The sequence below is a fragment of the Dasypus novemcinctus genome, chromosome 11 (genome assembly GCF_030445035.2).
Source record: "Dasypus novemcinctus isolate mDasNov1 chromosome 11, mDasNov1.1.hap2, whole genome shotgun sequence".
Lineage (NCBI taxonomy): Eukaryota > Metazoa > Chordata > Mammalia > Cingulata > Dasypodidae > Dasypus > Dasypus novemcinctus.
The window spans coordinates 31,454,873-31,473,801 of record NC_080683.1 but is presented as its reverse complement, the minus strand read 5'-3'; the positions used below and the strand labels follow the sequence as shown (position 1 = coordinate 31,473,801).

The 18,929-nt window shown below is 35.2% G+C and overlaps 1 non-coding gene across 1 annotated transcript; it reads left to right on the top strand.

The window, feature by feature from the left end:
• The first annotated feature begins 17,869 nt into the window (after positions 1 to 17,869).
• LOC111759995 (U1 spliceosomal RNA) lies at positions 17,870 to 18,033 on the top strand. Its single transcript, XR_002793811.2, has one exon. It is a non-coding gene; the product is annotated as a U1 spliceosomal RNA (small nuclear RNA).
• Positions 18,034 to 18,929: the final 896 nt, after the last annotated feature.

Sequence of the window (18,929 nt, the reverse complement as noted above, 5' to 3'; positions counted from 1 at the left end):
ATTTAGGATGGATAACCTAATATTCAAATCCTAGAAAATATTTTATGGTATTTTCTTTAGGTTTCTTAAAAAAAAAAAATGTTGCTTTAAAAATAACACTAATATATATTATTGCACATTCTTTTTTCTATCTAACAAACTTGTAGACTTCTTCACAAATTTGAAGCAACTTTGGCTATATTATGCCATTACATACATAAGCCTGAAAAAAAATAAATTGTAAGATAAATACTGGAAGTAAACTGTTTTCCAGTTGACTTCATAGCCCATTTCTAGTCCAGTCAGTTGTCTTAAACTCACAAGGACTGACTGAAGCAGACTGTTTTATCACAGATCTCAACCACAATTAAAAAACAGTTACCTTGCTGTGGGCTATGGGTAGGAGGCTCTTTGTCTCTTCATAGATGACCTATGCTGTCTGACTTGTGGGTGTGAGACTGTAGAAGGCTGCAATCCTGCCCTTGGTGACCATGGCAAGGACTCCAGTCCCAGGAAACAGTTTAACAGTACAAGGTCTATAAACTTTAAGTATTCAGGGGAAATGCAAACCAAATATTCTAAAAGTTTATCTAGAATGCCTAAAAGCTTACCTAAGATGTGGAAGATATATATATGCTAATTCAAGCCTATTTGAGAACTGAAACAAAAGGACCATTTGGCCTTTCCTCTCTGTATAAAAGGGACTCAAAAATCTTGTTCCGGGCTCGGGATTGAAACAGAAAGCTTCCAAGTCCGGTCGGCCGTCAATAAACCTTCTCAAAATCATTCCTGAGTCCTGGCCTCTCTATACGCAAATAATTGAACCTCTCTCAAAGTCTACAACAACTAACTAGAAAGATTCATAGAGATGCCCATTGTCTTATCTGAAGAGCAAGATCTCCATCTTTATCATTTTGAAGGTACAAGAAACTTCAAAAACTTTTACTTTACTTTGTAAGTTATTCTCCTGAAAAATTTTTATTTCTGTATATTGCTCTACTTTGGCTCATTTATCTACTTTGCTCCATGAAAGTTGAATAATGCCATTTTTTTCAACAACTATTACTCAAAGTCTTCTGTTCCTAAAATAATTTAATAAGCTCCTTAATTTAGATATTTTTTAGATTACAGGTGAATCCCTCAAATTTGTTTATACCTGAACATCTATTACACATGCTTGTGATTCTAAAATTTAGTATTTGCCATAAATGTATGAACATACATGCTAATTTCAACTATAGTCACCTTATATGTTTATAGCTAATTGCAACTGAATTATAGATTATGCCTTGGTTTCTATAAAAATAGCTGACAGAAGACAAGCTCCTTAGAGTATTCATAAGATTAATATAATTTATAAAACCAAGCTTTCCATTGAACTAAAATTTGAGGTATGCTCTATTTTGAATCATCAAAGTACAGAAATTTTGAGCTATTACTGGCTCCTATAGGCCAAGACTCTATATCAGTATATTTATTTCCCACAATAGGACTACTTTCCAATAGGTTAAAAATACCTTTTAAAGTTGATATAATTTTGTGAAACAATGAAAGAGATAATGAATGTTTTTAGGGCCTTAGAATATTTTTTAACTTGCCAGGAAATAGACAACTAATTTTTGTGACTGGGTGAGAATAAAAGAATAAAGATAAAAGGGAATAATTCCTATTTCTCCACCTGTCCAAAGTTCTGAATAATTTACCTACAAATAGGCCAATCATAAACTTACACTACCTCTGTTATGATCTAAAAACATTATAGCCTTATGAGAATACTAAATATTTTAACTAGAATTATATGTTGTGTATTTATAAGAAATTTTATGTGCACACTAGGACCATGCTATTATCTATATATTTTTATCTGCAACACCCACAGAGTTATGATGTAGCAGATTACTCAATGGATGTATATTGAAATGAAATTTAAAACAAAGAATGAGATGAGGAAAAGATGCCTATTCTGGTAAATTATATATACTTGTATACCCAGTCATCAAAATGTACAAACAGAAATATATTTTTGTGTACAAATATGAAATCACATTCCTAAAGTTTCCCAAAAGCCAAAGGATATCATTTTTTTTCAAATGTTCACATGAAAGGCCCAATTTAGGGAATAAAAATAGACTTATCCTGCTCAAGAAGGAAGGTGTAATGAGAGGACAGAGTCCAGGGTGCTGATTTACTGCTCTCTTCAGTGCCTTTCCTTCTGATTTATGGAGGTGCTGTGGAAATGCCTTTGGAAGATGCCTGTTCTCTTTTTCAGGGACTGGTTACTGTTCTGTCACTGAGCCATGAAGCAGAGAGAACAAAATAAAATATAGAAATTAAGATACTGAAAAAATATTTTTCAATAAAATATGTTTCCTCATGCCCCATATATTTTTATAAATCATTAATATTTAGACAGCAGCAGGTTATATGGAATTATACTATAAATCTTCACTAACAAAAATAAGATCCTGTCAGTATTCATGATATCATTAGGTTCTGACATTATTTCAAATAAATTTTGGGTGACAAACCCCTGCAAAACAGCCCTAACAATGAGGAGAAGAAAATTTTCAAGCAGTAAAATAGATCTATTTTTTTTTTTGTTAAGGGAAAAAAATAGAATTTTTCTCTTTAAATTAAAATGTGATCCATGATTCCTAACATAAAATCTACAAGACCAGTAAGACAGAAATGTTCAATGATAGACTGCATGAAAAACCAGCACAGGAGAGCAGATGTGTCTCAAGCATTTGAACACCCACCTCCCACATGGGAGGGCCCAGGTGCAATTCCCAGTGCCTCCTAAAGAAGACAAACAAACAACGAGCAGACATCAAACAAAAACATCAAGAAAAAATGAGAAAAACTAATAAGGAAAAATAACAAACAATGAGAAAAAAACATAAACAAAAAACAATGAGAAGACAATGAGTAAAAACAAAAAACAATGAGCAGGGAGTAAACATGGCTCAAGCAATAGTGCACCTGCATCCCACATGGGAGGTGCTGGGTTTGGTTCCACGTGCTTCCTAAAGGAGAAAACAAACAGAAAACAAGCAGACAATGAGCAAACAGACTTGGGAGCCATTTGGGTGAGATAAAATTAAAAAGAAAAAGAAAAAAATAGCACAAAGGAATTCTGGGAAGATAGGAACTCCTTTTACCCCCCTCTGCTGCTTTCCTCACCTCTACCCACCCATTCCCTATAACATATAGCAGCAGCCAGAGAGACTCAGAACAGAAATGCCACCTTGTAGAAGAGAACTACCAAGGGGAAAAAATAACAATTGAACTAAAAAGCATGAAGAAGATGTAATAAGATTGAAATTTGTGTGACAAAATCCTTTTTGGAAATAAACAACATGATTTCCAAATTAAAAATTTAAAAAGATGTCTATTTTTTATCTTCTGGGCCACTAATTCCCTAATTCCAGTCCAAATATATAAAAACAAATATCTTAAAGGAAGAGATAAGGACAAATATATAAAAACAAATATCTTAAAGGAAGAGATAAGAAGCTTCAAATACAGAACACAAAGGATAGGTGTTTGGGGGTGAGGGAATATTATGTGATAATACTGTGATTATACAATAATAGATACAATTTCTGTGATGAAAAATTAGGGTCCCCAAGTTGAAAGAGTGAGCCAAATTTCAGGAATGCTTGACACACATAAACATAACTTAGTAAAATTGCTGAATTTTAAGAATGCAAGAATAAATCTAGCAATCTCCTAGGTAGAGAGTGTATGTTATTCTGTAATATGTAGTAAACAATGTCCACATAAGAACAGATATTTCAAGATGAGGAAGATAAAAATCAGAGGAAACAAGAATAAGAAAATACAAAAATCAGAGGAAGTGATAAGAAATGAGACAAATAATAGAAAAGCACTAAAACTATGAAGCAATCTCATTAAACCTTTATAGAGTTTGGTTTCATGTGTGTGAGTATATCCCTTTCCAAATTACATGGCTGGATTCACACCAGATTCATACAGTTGTTATTAAATTGATATGATCTGTGATTCTTCATCCAAGGTTGGGATCTGTACACTTTACACCATTAGCCTTTGGAAAATCTGAAGATATTGGGTTCAATACAGGATATGCTAAGAAGGATGGTCAATAAAAGAAAGACATGCTCCAGTTTCTTTATCTCTCTGAGAATTAGAGATATCTTCCTTTATCTCCAAGTGAACCTATTTCTTGGTTTGAATATAGGATATCACTGTTATACACATTATATTATTATTGGCCATATGTTGGCCCTAGATACATCTCTAATTTTTAGAGATGAGAAAAAAAAAGGGGGGAAGGCATATAAAAAGACTTAGTAACATAAAATAAAAAGAAGAGCATGCCACAAGAAACAGTATCTGTTTTACATCCTCAATCAATATATTTTTTTAAAAAATATTTTTAAATAAGTAAATAAATAAGAGAGAGATAAAAGATGAACTGAAAAGAAAACATACTAAGCTGAAAGGTGATCTTGTTGAGAGGCAAGAAAAATAGATGAGATAAAGAAAAAAATGAAAGAATCTAAAACATAGTGACAGAATTTAAACAGGTCTTAGAAGCAATAAAGAGCAGAATCAAACTGCAGAAAATCCATTTGGGAGAAAGCTTCAGTATTCTACCTATAACACAGAGAGAATAACAAAGAGGTAAAAATCATAAGAGAAAATAGTAGACACATAGGAAAGTGATACCCTATTCAGATAATTGGGACTCCTGAGGAAGTAAAGAACACATGGAACCAAAATAGGACAGAAAGATATAGTATTAAAAAACCAACTTTCCAGAACTTAAAAATACACATGAATCTAGATATTTAAAAAGTATTCACCATAATTAAAGTAAACTTAATGAAAATAGGCCAAAATCTGGATATATCTTGGTAAATATTTCAGTTTTAAGAATAAAGATTAGCATGTATCCAACAAGGGAAAAGAACAGACAATGTATTTCTTTAAGGGAAAATCAAACTGTCTTCATTAACTAGTAAGATACAAGGGAGGAACATCTATGAAATTTGGAGTATAAAAGTATGGGCCAAAGAAACCTGAACTCAATCCTTTTGGTATCCATATATGAAGTCAACAGTAATGTATTCTTCAGTCATCCTGTGAACCCAGAAAATACACTACCCATATACACCAAAATCACTTTTCAATACCTTGGTGGATTAAATTATGTACCCCAATTTGGACATACTATCAATCTTGATCCACATTCCTGTGGGTGTGAACCCATTGTAAATAGGCTCTTGAAGATGTTATTTTAGTTAAGGTGTTGCCTAACTGAAAGAAGTTGGGTCTTAATCCAGATGGCCACAATCCTCTATAAGAAAAAATTCAGATATAGTGGGAGAAATTCACAGGGAGGAGCCAGAAGTTGGAAGTCAATGGAACCAGAAGAGAAAGGAGAGGATCTCATTAAATGACGGGGAAGCCAAGGAACACAAGGATTGCCAGCCAGTCAGAATGTTGACAACTCCAGAAGAAGGCAAGTCTTCTGGCATCTAAAACTGCCAGCCAATAAATTCTTATTGTTTGAGCCAAAACCAGTTTGTTATAGCAGCCTAGCAAAACTAAGACAAATACATTAAAAAGTAAAAAGTATAGCAATGATATCCAAAAGTACTAGAAGAAAATGTCCATGACTATCAACTTTAATCTCTTGATGAAGACTGCTTTAAGCATAAAAGCAAAGGCAGAAAATGTGAAGAAGTTGACAGATTTTACTTGCAGAGATTAACTTGTACACATAAAAATAAAAAGCTAAAAGCAAATAAACCAGAAAACTTAAGTCCACGTATAAAACAACTAAAGAACTATTATTCTTAATATACCAACAGATTTTACACAGCAGTGTGAAAATTAATAGCCCAGTTTAAAAAAGATTAAAAAATATGATCAAGTAGGTCAACAAAGGAAATCAAGACTTCACTGAACCTGAAAAAATAACCCTATCAGCCTATTTTTACATAAAGAACTGTAGAGTAAAACTAACAATTTTTTAAAATTAACAATGTGAACTAGAGTACTAAGAAACACACTTTTATATACTGTTTCATTGAGTATAACATGGCACAACGTTATCTTTAATACATGTATGCCTCTTAAAAGAGCAATTCCAGTCCTCGGAAATTACCTGGTATTTTAGTTTCCTAGGGTACTCAAAGCAAATACCATGAAATGGATCGGGTTACACAATGGAAATTTATGTGTTCACAGTTTGAAGCCAGGAAAATGTCCAAATCAAGGCATCATCAAGGTGATGCTTTCCTCCCAAAGACTGGCTATCACCGAAATCCTTAGCTCCTCTGTCACATGACAAGGTACATGACAACATTTGCTAGTCTCTTCCTTCTCTTCCAAATTTAGTTGATTTCATCTTCTTGCTTCCATGGTTCTCTCTCTGTATCTGAATTTCACTTCTCTTATGAAGGACTCCAGTAAGAGGATTAAGATCCATCCTGAATGAAGTGGCTCACACCTTAACTGAAGTCACCTCATCAAAAGAACCTACTTATAATGGGTTGACACTGACAAGAATGGATTCGATTTAGAAACATGTTTTCTCTGGGTTATATACAGCTTCAAACCACCACACTCCACCCACGCAAAGAGACATGTTCCTTCTATATGCAAAATACAGCCATTCTATCATAATACCCCAAAATCCTTAAGTCATTTCAGAAGCAATGTTTAATACAAAATCTCATCAAAATAGATTATGGGTGTATTCTGTCCTGGGGCATAATTCACCTCTGTGAACTTGTGAAACCCAGAGAACAAGTTATCTGTTTCCAATAAACAAAAGATGGACTAGCATAGGATAGACATTTCCATTCCAGAAGGGAGAAATTGGAAAGAAAACAGGGTCACAGATTTCAAACAATTCAAAAACACTGCAGAGCATATTCCATTAAATTTCAAGGTCTGAGTTATTTATGGATGGATATTTTGTCCTCTGGGTCTGGTGGAGCAGCAGCTCCACCCTCTTCAGGTGCTTTCATAGCAATCATGCTATCCCTGAACACTGAGGTAAAGGTTCTACCCTCTTCAAGCATTAGGCTGGTAGCCAGGTTCTCCACAATCCCCAGGGAACAGGCTATACCCTCTTCCTGAACAACTGGGCAAAAGGCCCACCCTCTCCAAATGCCAGGACAGACTCACCCTTTTCACACAGTTGTGTGGCCCTACCCTCTTAGCCCAAGAAATTGCTTTCAGTCCAGACCTCAGCTTTCATGCTTCTGCCATTGAAGTGATTTTGACCTTCAATTTGTCCCTTCTCTGTCTCTTGTAGTCCAGGCTGGCAGTGGTTTCATCCATAAAGATTATGCCAAAAAAACAACAACAAAAAACAACAACAACAACAACAACAAAAAACCTTGTCAATTCTGCATGAAGTGTATGGAGGTCCAAACTTTCAGAGAGTAGGACTTTCCACAGATATTTCTTGGATAACTTCATCTCTAATCCTGGCTTGTATGGAAATTTCTGACTATTTCTATGTTCAGTGAAACCCTCATATAGAGCACTATTTTCTGGGGACTTGCTTTGTAGAAGCTCAGAATTTTCCAAACCATCAATTTCTAGTTTCTTTATGTCTAGAAGTTCAATTCTCAGCTTTTCCCTTTCTTCTTTCATTTTATTATAAGTTGCAAAAAGAAACCAGGATGCACCGATAATTCTATCACTCCAAGATATCCATGATAACTATTTAATATAGGTCTTTCAAATTACTTTTTATGTGCATATTAAACACATGTATTGGCAATTTAAATGAAATTAGTAACATGATATACTATATCCTATTTTTCACACTTAATCAATTCAAATCATGTATTCATTAATTTACTAAATATTTATTGAAAACTCCCATGAGTTTGAAGGTTCTTCTATCACAATTTAATGGCTCCATGATATTCCATTTTCTGGAAATGTGTCAGTCTTTTTAAAAAAATCCCATACTGTTGATATTTGTTTTAGTTTCCTAAAGGTTGCCTATACCAGAAATGTATACCAGAAAGGTATACCAGAAATGGGTTGGCCTGTACAGTGGAGAGTCATTAACTTAGATGCCTACAGTTCTGAGACTCTGAAAATGTCCAAATCAAGGAATTAGATTTTTTATATATTATTACCCTAAACCAAAAGAGAAAAGGTTTTATTATAAGAAATTTTTAAAGACATCAACCAGAAATTAGGAGAGAAGGGTGGGTGACAGGAGAGAGAACTTCTCTGCTTTCTATGAAATATTGAATATTCTTAAAACTCATGTTTTCTGTGTGCCACAACCATTTCTCCACTATATATGAAATGTTTATTTTCTTAGGGTAAGTTTGTGATTCTGTTATTCATGTGTGTTCTGTGTGTTGTACACAAAACTAGTATAAAATTACTTAGTATTACAGAGTAAGAAGGATTCAGCATTAAAAGTATAGGGTGGCTGGATGAATCCTGAAGGCACCATGTTGAACGAAATAAGTCAGACACAAAAGGACACATATTATATGACCTTACTAATATGAAATATAATAAACAAATTCATTAAGTCAGAAACTAGAATATAGGTTACCAGGGGCTGAGGTGGTGGCAGGGAATTTTCTAATTATACAAAGTTTCTATTTGGAGTGGTGGAAAAGTTTTGGTAATGGATGGTGGTGATGGTAGCACGATACTGTGAACATAATTAATAACACTGAATTATATAATTAAATGTGGTTAAAAGAGGAAATTTTAGCTTGTATATATGTTACTAGAATAAAAAAATTTTAAAACATAGGACTGTACAATGCAAATAGAGAAGCCTAATGCAAACCATGGACTATAGTAATTGTTCCATAATAATATTATTTCATTAATTGTTACAGAGGTACCACAGTAGTGCAAGGTGCTAAGGGATTGCTGACTGTGGGACATACAGTGCAGTGCCCTGGACCATGAGGAAATAATTTCCTAGGGAAAAGGGGATATTCATGTTCATGAATACAGGGGATTTCCTAGGGCTATACATGTCCAAGACAAGATGCATGCACAGAAAGCATCAGGGAGGTCCCTGTGCTTTGGCCTGAAGTTATTCTCTAATCTCATTGTGTAGATAAGCTCTGAAGAAAAGCACCTGCACAGATCAGTCTAGAAACAATGGGAAAGGTGTTTTCTTTTATTGTCTTATTTTTTTAGTGCATGGCATTCAAGGAATCTCAGTCATAATACTAGATGGATATAAGTTTAAGGAACAGATGCTTCAGAGTCTAAATTCTAATGATAACATTAAAATTATGAAATGTCCAGGTCTCAACAAAAGATCACAAAAGCAAACAAAGAAACAGGAAGCGATGGCCCAGGCAAAGGAGAAGATTAAAGCATTAGAAACCATCAATGTGAAGGTTCACACATGGGACATTCTAGACTAAAACTTTTAAAAATGGTCCTAAATATGTTCAAAGAGCTAAAGAAAAACATAGACAAAGAATTAAAGGATATCAGGACAATGATAGGTGAACACAAAGAGAATATCATTAGAGAGATAGGAATTATGACAAGGGACCAAACAGGGCAGAAGCCTACAGTAGCAGAAATTAAAAATTCCCTAGAGAGATTCAATAGCAGATTAGAACTGGCAGAAGAAAGAATCAGTGACATTGAAGATAAGACAATTGAAATCATCCAGTCTAAGGAGTAAACACAAAAAAGAATGAAGAAAAGTGAAAAGAGCCCAAGGAACTCAAGGGACATCATCAAACTTACAAAATATATACTGTGGGACTCTCAGAAGGAAAAGAGAGAGAGGGGGAAAGAAAGAATATTCAAATAAATAATAGCAGAAAACTCCCCAAATTTAATGAAGGACATGAATATCTAAGAAGATCAATGAACTCCAAATGGGATAAATCCAAATAGACTCCCATTGTGCCATGTTATTGAAGAGAGAATTCTGAAAGCCACATGAGAGAAATCACATGTCATATACAAGGAAGCTCAATAAGATTAATGATTTCTCATCAGAAATCATGGAGGCAAGAAGGTAATAAGAAGACATACTTAAAGTCCTGAAAACAAAACATTGCCAACCAAGAATTCTGTATCTGGAGAAATTGTCTTTCAAATATGAAGGAGGAATTAAGACATCTCCAGATAAACAAAAGCTGAGGGACCTTATCTCCATCAAACCAGAAATGCAAATTGAAAGGAAGGGACACCAGAAAATTGACTAAAGCCACATGAAGAAATAAAGATCTCCAGTAAAGATAAGGGTAAATATAAATATCAGTACTATTATGTTTTCAATTTGTTACTTCATTTTATACTTCCTATAGGATCTAAAAGGCAAATGCACAAAATATAATAATAAATGAATGGTTTTGTACTCATAATGTATAAACATGTAATTTGTGAGATGTGTTGCATAAAGGTGGTGTTAAAGGGGAGAATAGGAACAGACTTCATGTATGCTATTGAAGTTTAGCTTGTATTAAAGCAGACAAAATTATTACACATTTAGGATACTAAATTTAATCCCCATATATCACAAAGAAGATATCAGGGAATATACACTCTCATAAAGATAGAAAGTAAAGTACAAGTTACCAGGTGTTGGGGAAGGGACAATGGAAAGTTAATGCAAAATGAATGTTTGGGGTGAAAGAAAATTTCTAGTTATCGATGCTGGAGAGAGTACTATAGCTTTGTGAATGATACACTTAAAAGGGGATGGGGTGGGAAGATTTATGTTGCACATGATTTTTCCACAAGAAGAGAAACTAAAGAGATAATTGCAATTAAATGCAATACATGATACTGGATGGGATCTACAAATGGAGGTAGAAAGACTCCTGCCACAAATGTTTGTGGCAGTTCAAGATTACTTATGAATCCCAAAAAGAGAAATCCCGGATGTGATATGCTTTGATTGTGTTAAATTCAGTTGAGGGGCCTTTGGTTAGATTACCTGTTAAGATTCCTTTTAGGGTTTTTCGATTCAATGATGTCAGTAAGGCGTGACTCAGGTTGAGTCCCCACCCCCTTGTGAGTCTGATATGAATGGACTCACATGGACAGAGAGACACACGGAAAGTGAGAGCTCTGTCATTTGATCCTGCCACATGACAGAAAGAAGAAGGCTCAAACAGTTGAGTTTCAAGGGAGAGATGAGCAATTTGCCTAATAGTTTACAGGTGACCTTGGGAAGGGAGAAGAACAGGTGAGACTGATATAGAAAACCCAGAAAGAAACAAGCCCTAACCCAGTAGAAAGATGACTATAAGATTACTTAAACACAAAGCTCAAGAAGAGGAAACCCAGAGACGGAAGAGAAACTTCACAGAAATCAGTGGCCATCTTGCTTTACCATGTGCTTTACCAACACACTGGGATCAATAGCAGCTGACTTTGGTAAGAATACATCTTTGCTGATGCCTTGATTTGGCCTTGGAAACTAGAACGTTTTATTTCCAAATAAATTCCCACTATGTAAACCAACATACTTCTGGTACTTTGCATTAGCACCCCTTTGGTGGACTAATTCAACATTATTGAGACATATGAAAAAATTAGAATAAAGAATGTAAGTTTTATATCAATGTTAATTTCTTGAACTTGATAACTGCACTAGGTGATTACATAAGTGAATATCTTTGTTCATAGAAAATGCACATGGAAGAATTATGAGTTCAAAGATTATGATGTGTGCAAACTGTTCTCAATAGATGATGATAGATGATAGATTAGATAGATGATAGATAGATAGATAGATAGATAGATAGATAGATAGATAGATAGATAGATTGATAGATAGATAAACAGACAGACAGACAGACATGGCAAAGTGACAAAATGTTCAAATTGGCGGATCTGGATATCCGGGGGTAGGGGGGTAGTTTGGACTACTCTATACAGGATTTGAATCATTTTTGCAGCTGGCTGTCCTGTAAATCTGAAATTATTTCGAAACAAAAAGTTTTAAAAATTATATATGGCAATAAAATCATAATCATAAAAATGCAAACATACATCAGACAAAACATACAATATAAAATCAGTCTTTGCATTGAAATATTTATCTAAACGTTACAGACAAGACACTGAAAGGCAAGAGTAAAGAAAAAATGGGAAATTGAATACCCATCAAGGAAAACTGTGCAGAAATAAGTGTATGTGGTTAAAATAAGTAGATAATGGTCCTTCAGTTCCACAAAAACAGCCCTTATCTTTCTCATTCGTGAGCTCATACCATTACATCAAAACTGATATTATCTGTGTTCTCCTAGACAAGGTTGACATCTGTACATTCTGTACTGTTAGCCTAGAGAAGCTGGGAAATTGGGAGTAGGTCAAACAGGATGGATATGCCTGTCAAGAAAGAAAGTTTCTCCCTATTCCCTGAACTTTAACATAAGTATATTCTTTATTCATTGGTGTTTGACACATCATTATTGTACATATTGCATTATCTTATAATGTGTATGCTTATAGATAAACACTTAGACCTGCAGACAGCCTCTGACCTGAGCCAATGACACACAAATATGTAACATTTTAAAATTAAGAATCAAAATGGCAATTTGTGTGGGTACATCATATAAAATTAGAAAGCATTTATACTTCTTTTTCCATCACAAATAGAATTTAAACATCCTTTTATTTATATACTTGGATATAAAATTTACCAAAAGCATATTTTAAATAAATACAAGTTACTTTAAAGTCATTTTGCTTTATTTACAATAAGAAATGTAATTTTATTTAATATAACTTAGGTATTACTACCCCTAACTACATGTCACTTAATTGTTAAGTAAAAATTAAATAACATAGTAATATATCATCTTTCTGTATACCCTAAATGAGCTACAGCTTCCCAAATTAAATACCCTTGGCTAACACAATAATGTTGATATTTGGAAGATATTTCTTGCAATTATACTAATTAAATCAATTACCAAGTGTTGAGAAAATTCTAATTTCAACACTACATCTTTAAAATAAAATAAGGGGAGCAGATGTAGCTCAACTGGTTGAGCATCTACTCTCCATATATCAGGTCCTGGGTTCAATTCCCAGTACCTCCTAAAAACAAAAACGAATGAAGAAAACAACTTTCTTTGGGGAGTTCTGACATAGGTCAGTGGTTGAGTGCTGCTTCCTATATATGAAGTCCTGGGTTCAATCCCTGGTACCTCCTAAAAATAAATTAATTAATTAAATTAAAATAAAATAAAATAAACAACCATTGGATTAAAGATAGAAAACAATTACTACCCCACAATCTAATAGTTAATATGTAGGAGTAATGAAATTGTATTTGTTTTGTTCCCTTTTTCCAAAAGGGTTTGGCTGTCACCTTATTGTTTCGTGAATAACAACAACAACAAAAATAATAATTCAAGTAATTTGGGACTGTACAAGGCCAGAGAAAATAGGCTGAGGTCTCAAAAGATTAATTGAGAAGAACCCCAAAACCTATCTATTTTAAAACAAGGAAGATGAAATAGTCTGAGAAGGTTTTAATGTTAACAGTGCAGGAAACAGAAGTGGTATAATTACGAAAGAGGCAAATCCTTATTTTACTGGTTTCAGAAGTCCTAGTCTTTGGAGAAAAAGCTGGAAGTTCTCTTTTGAAAAAGACAAAATGTTTGTTATTTTTAAATAATTTGGTTTTCCACCTAGATAACACATGAGAATTAACCGGAAGATTATTGAAACTCATAAAGTAAATTAATTAAAGTACACAAAATCCAAAAACAACCCAGGTGAACATAATAGAAAATGAGGCCACTAACAGAATGGAATATTAAAAAATGCCAAGGAATAAAACTAACAAGAAATCTACAAGACTTATAAAAAGAAGACTACAAAACTTCATTAAGAGATGATTCTATGTAAACAAATGGAAAGACAATCATGTTTTTGGGTGAAAATGTGAATATTGCAAAGATTTCAAATCTTACTAAATTAATGTGTAAACCTAGAATTTAATAAAATGATTTTGAAACTTGTTCAAAGCTTAAATTACCCAGAAAAAAATAGCTGACAATTTGAAAACAAAAATAAATAATTAGTGGAAATGTCAACCACCAGATATTAAAATACATAATCAAATTCTGATAAAATTAAAAACAATTTAATGAAATAATCTAACAGGTTCTCAGATTCCCACCACTGAAAACATATAATTTTTTTTTAAATTTTTTTATTTTTTATTGACTTTGTAATAATATTACATTAAAAATATATATGTGAGGTCCCATTCAACCCCATCCCCCCACCCCCCCTCTCCCCCCCCAACAACACTCGTTCCCATCATCATGACACATCCATTGGATTTTGTAATGAAAACATAATTAATGAATATAAGAAAAAGGGTACAATAGAGAGAATATTTATCCATAAGCTGTTCTATATCATTTTGAAGTTCCCTTCAACTCTAAAATTCCTTGACTATGCATTAACAATGATTTTACATCAGACATCTCTGAAGCACATTTTGTTTTGTAGCGAGATCTTCATATTTTACCTCAAATAATTATAGGTAGATACTGACTGAGCCTGCCTTTACTATAATTAGGAGCCTAAACATTGCACAAAATATAGCCTATGTACCTGCAGCAGGTGCCCTCTACCTGCCAGTAATAGCAGGAGGTTGAGAAGCCCAGTCTATCCCCTGTGAGTATCCCACCACCTCTAAGAAAAGCCCAGGGATCCCTTATTACTCATAAATATCTTGGTAAGGGGAGTAGGAGTCAGGACCCCCAAGCTCAGTCCAATTCCTTCTTAATTATTAGGCTCAACTGTTAGTCAGGAGCCTAGCAAATGCTGTCTGAAGCACAGAATCCGAGCAAAGTCCTCAGCTCACTAGGTAAGTATAGATGCTGAGATTCACATGAGTGAATCTTTGAAAGTATTTGCCCAGGCTCTTTCTGTTACAGTTCATTCAATGCTCTGTCAACTAACAAGTTTGAGGCCACAGCAGTAGGGGCTGCAGTGGAAGATGTAGGCTTCACGGAGGTGAGGTTCTGCCACACCATAAAGGGCTCCTGAGGGTTGGCAGAGGCTATACCTCCTGATCTGGAACCACACTGGCCAGAGCCCACTGGCAGCCCTTGAGGAAAAGACAAAACCCAAGTGTCATATTCAGAAACGGGACCCTTTGACCTTAAAAGGCTGAATGAAGCACCTCCAGTGTTAGCTTTTCAATTCACTCCCAGATATCTGTAGGAAGCCAGCCAGCTCCTAGAACCTTGAGTCTAGATACCCTCTGGGACCTTCTGCCACAGGTCTTCCAAAGCCTCACTTCCTGTAACTTCCTGGTGATTCACACTTCTCTACAGATCTGGCAACTATTTTCTTCCAAAACAATCAGGGTCTCACTCTATTTCATTGCAAGGTGTCCTCCACCCATCCTCCTAAAGGACGCAACTCTCCATGATCCAGATGGATTTCAAGTTCCCAGATTCACTGAGTCAGAGAGGCAAATTTCCTAATTTAAGAAAATAAAACAAATGTAATTTTAATCTCTGAGAGGATTACCCCACTGGTAGAGGTACATCGCTCTCCACACTCATATCCTACCAAATTCCATCATAACATACCATTCCCAGGGGCCTTGTTGCAATTTAAAATTCTTGGACCCTAAACTATATCTGTGAATCAGGCTCTCTGGAAATGGAGCCCAGAGATAAGTTTATGGTTTTGTTTTGCTTTGTATTTAATCAAGCTCATCTTAATCACTATACTCTTGTCTCTTCCCATTTCATCACCATAAAACAATACTCCAAAATCTTAACTATACTTTCTATTCTGTGACTTCAAGCAAACCTTGAAAAGCTAATAAACATTTGTTGGTAGTGTTTTGGCAGAAGCACATATATATTGTACTCAATACTAAACATGAAAAATAGTTGAACTTTAAATAGGACTGGACCCTCTACCTTTGACCTACCAGACTCTCATTACATACATGGTCATGCGACCCATCAGCAGCCAATTCTTCTCTTCAGAGCCCAGTTACTCCACATTCCTCAACTATCTGCCTATACTCCCTGCCCCCCACCTACTTAGCCTGTAAGCTCTATAAGGACAGAGACTCCACTACCCATATTCACTGCTGCTTCCCCCTGCACCTTGCCAGAGTCTAGCACCCAGGAAATTCTCAATAAATATTGTCGAATTGTTGGATAATTTTGGAAAAATAAAATATTTAACCAGAAGAATTATCACTCACAAATTCTTTTATCTTAAAAAGATGACAATAATAAAAAGGAAATTGGGACAGTGCTTTAAAGGGGGAAGTGATTTCAGCATTCAGAAGAGGAATTCCCATCTCTGCTTTGGACAGCCAGCATCTCCTAGGGAACTCAACAAGGACCTTCATAGGAGTCCCTGGTTTGCAGCCTGCCCTATGGAATTTGGACTTGTGCATCCCCACCAACGTGTGAGACAATTTTGTAAAATTTTATACTATTTACAGATATCTCCTGTTGGTTCTGTTCCCCTAGAAAATCCTGACTAATACATAACTAGTACATGAAATCAGCTGACTCAGTAGGGTACAACCTGCCTTTCCGTAACTTCCATTCCTGTTGCTAGGTTGCAGTGAGGGCAAGCTCCTGTTTCACAAACACCAAGGCAAGAGTGTTTCCTAATGACCAGGGCTGACATTCAGGGGCTTCTGGCAGAGCCAACTTAACAGGACCCTAGAGGACTGCATTTAGGGATGAGACCATGGCATCAGGGAGAAGCTGTGAGAGATGTATCATCTGAAGCAGGATATTGGGATAATGTCTTCCAGGTTAACAAATCTCTTCAAATAAGTTATCTTTCTGATCAATCTAATCCACAGATCTCTTACATATGACCTTAGGTTCTTAGAAAAGTATTGCCCACTTCTTGACAAGTCCTTCCATTTAGAATTTTTGAGGTATTGACAAACCTTTCTCATGGAAGATATTATCCCCATTTTCCAAAATTGAGGAAATGGAAGCTCAGAGAGAGTAAGTGACTTGCCCAAGGCACAAATCTAACAAGTGGCAGAGTGGGATTTACACAAAGCTTTTGCAAACCTTAAGTTGTTTCAATTGTACTGCAGTGATCTGTGATTAAGAGTGAGTATAATTAACAAACTTCCCACTAAATTAATCAATCAATTTGCATTTAACAAATTAAAACAGAGATTTTTATTTTTCCAACAGGGTCATACATCAGAATCACTTTTTAAAACAATGAAGTCTAACCCACAATTCCAGAATTATCATACAACGGAAAGTGTTAATCTATATTTATTTTAATTTTTAATGTGGAAATTCCTGGGTTAAACATCCAACCTTTTGGTATGTTATTTGAAAGTTTTCTTGGATTTAACTATGAGTTTTAGTGAATAAATCTGCTAAGAAATCTACAAACTTAGGAGTGGAAGCAGATAAAGGACACTTGTTTAAGGTAAAATGGGAGAAAGAAACTATATTTTTGGAGTAAGCATCACTCAAGCACACAAAGATTAAGGAGGGCTCTTTCAGTAAGCAAATTACAAAACCAGCACTGAGGCACGCGAAAGCAGTGATTAGGTACTTCAACTAACCTGACATCTGCATGAATGCTGTCCAAATTTGATCCAAGTATAGCATAGGTAAATTCCTCCTTGACCTTGCTCACAAGTACTGCTGTGAATTGAGATGATGTTAATGATCTGGAATCCTAAAATCATTGTAAATATGTTGAGCACTACTTAAATGTAAACAAATTGAGAAAAGCATGTTTTTATAACAAGTAATACCCAGACACTCATGCCAGGATATGATATGGACTCACCTGAGGCCTGCCAGAGAAACTCTTTCTTGATAAGGACATTACCAACCAGATCTCTGAGGCATAAAAACCCAGCGCGCTTACCTGGCAGGGAAAACACCATAATCATGAGGGTGGTTTTCCCAAGGCAAGATTTATCCATTGCACTCGGGATCTGCTGACCCCTGAGATTTCCACACTTGGGGAAAACTCAACTGCATAATTTGTGTTGGTGGAGGGTTGCTTGCACACTTTCCCCTAATTAAAAAGATAGAAAAGGTAGAAAGAAAATGCAGTGCAGATGCCACTTTAGTGAACATCCAGCAGAGGCAGGTCGACACCTGGTCTTTCTGACTTCCGGCTCCAATACTGTGCTATGCTCTGAGGCTCACAGCGAACCTCGCCGTTTTCTGCTTTGGACACTCTATTACCAGGTCTGATCCAGTTCCCAAGACCTCTCATTAAAGGCACCCACCTTCCTTCTTTTGGCCCTTGAGCCAATGGTCTTTAGACCCTGGTTATCTTTCACCTTTAAATGTATTGTGTGCCCTTGATCTACTTAACGCATACTGGTTTTGTCGACAGCTTGTGATTAAGTAAAATAAACTGCATTGAGCACTCAAACTATTGACATGTCAAATCTCCTTTCAAGTATTGAATTTACTTTTACTTTTATCTGCTTTCAGTTTGTTGTGATAATTGCATTTATACAACTGGCATATTCTGCAGGGAACCAATACCAAGGTGCATACCTCATTATAGTACTACAGTGGCAATATTTTTATCTAAAGTCTAAAAACAAAAAAAAACTTTTAGAAGGTAAGAATTAGCCTCCCAACAACAGGAAATACTAGTTACAGGTCGTACCCAGACAGATGCCACAAGAGTGCACACCAGTCTAAAGAAGAATCCTGTGAAAGAGACAACTGGCCACAAATCGGACACAGATGTTATGAGAGTGTCTGCCAATATAAAGAAGAATCTTGTGAAAGGCACATGTAAAAGCATCCCACCTGAATTAATCAAAAGGATACAGAGTTCTTATTTAGACAAATTCTCACTGCCTATGGAATTTTATATGTTCTTATTTCAATTGGCATTTACATTTTCTCAAGGAAAAACCTGAGAAAATGTTGGAGAATACCCAAAATGTGGAA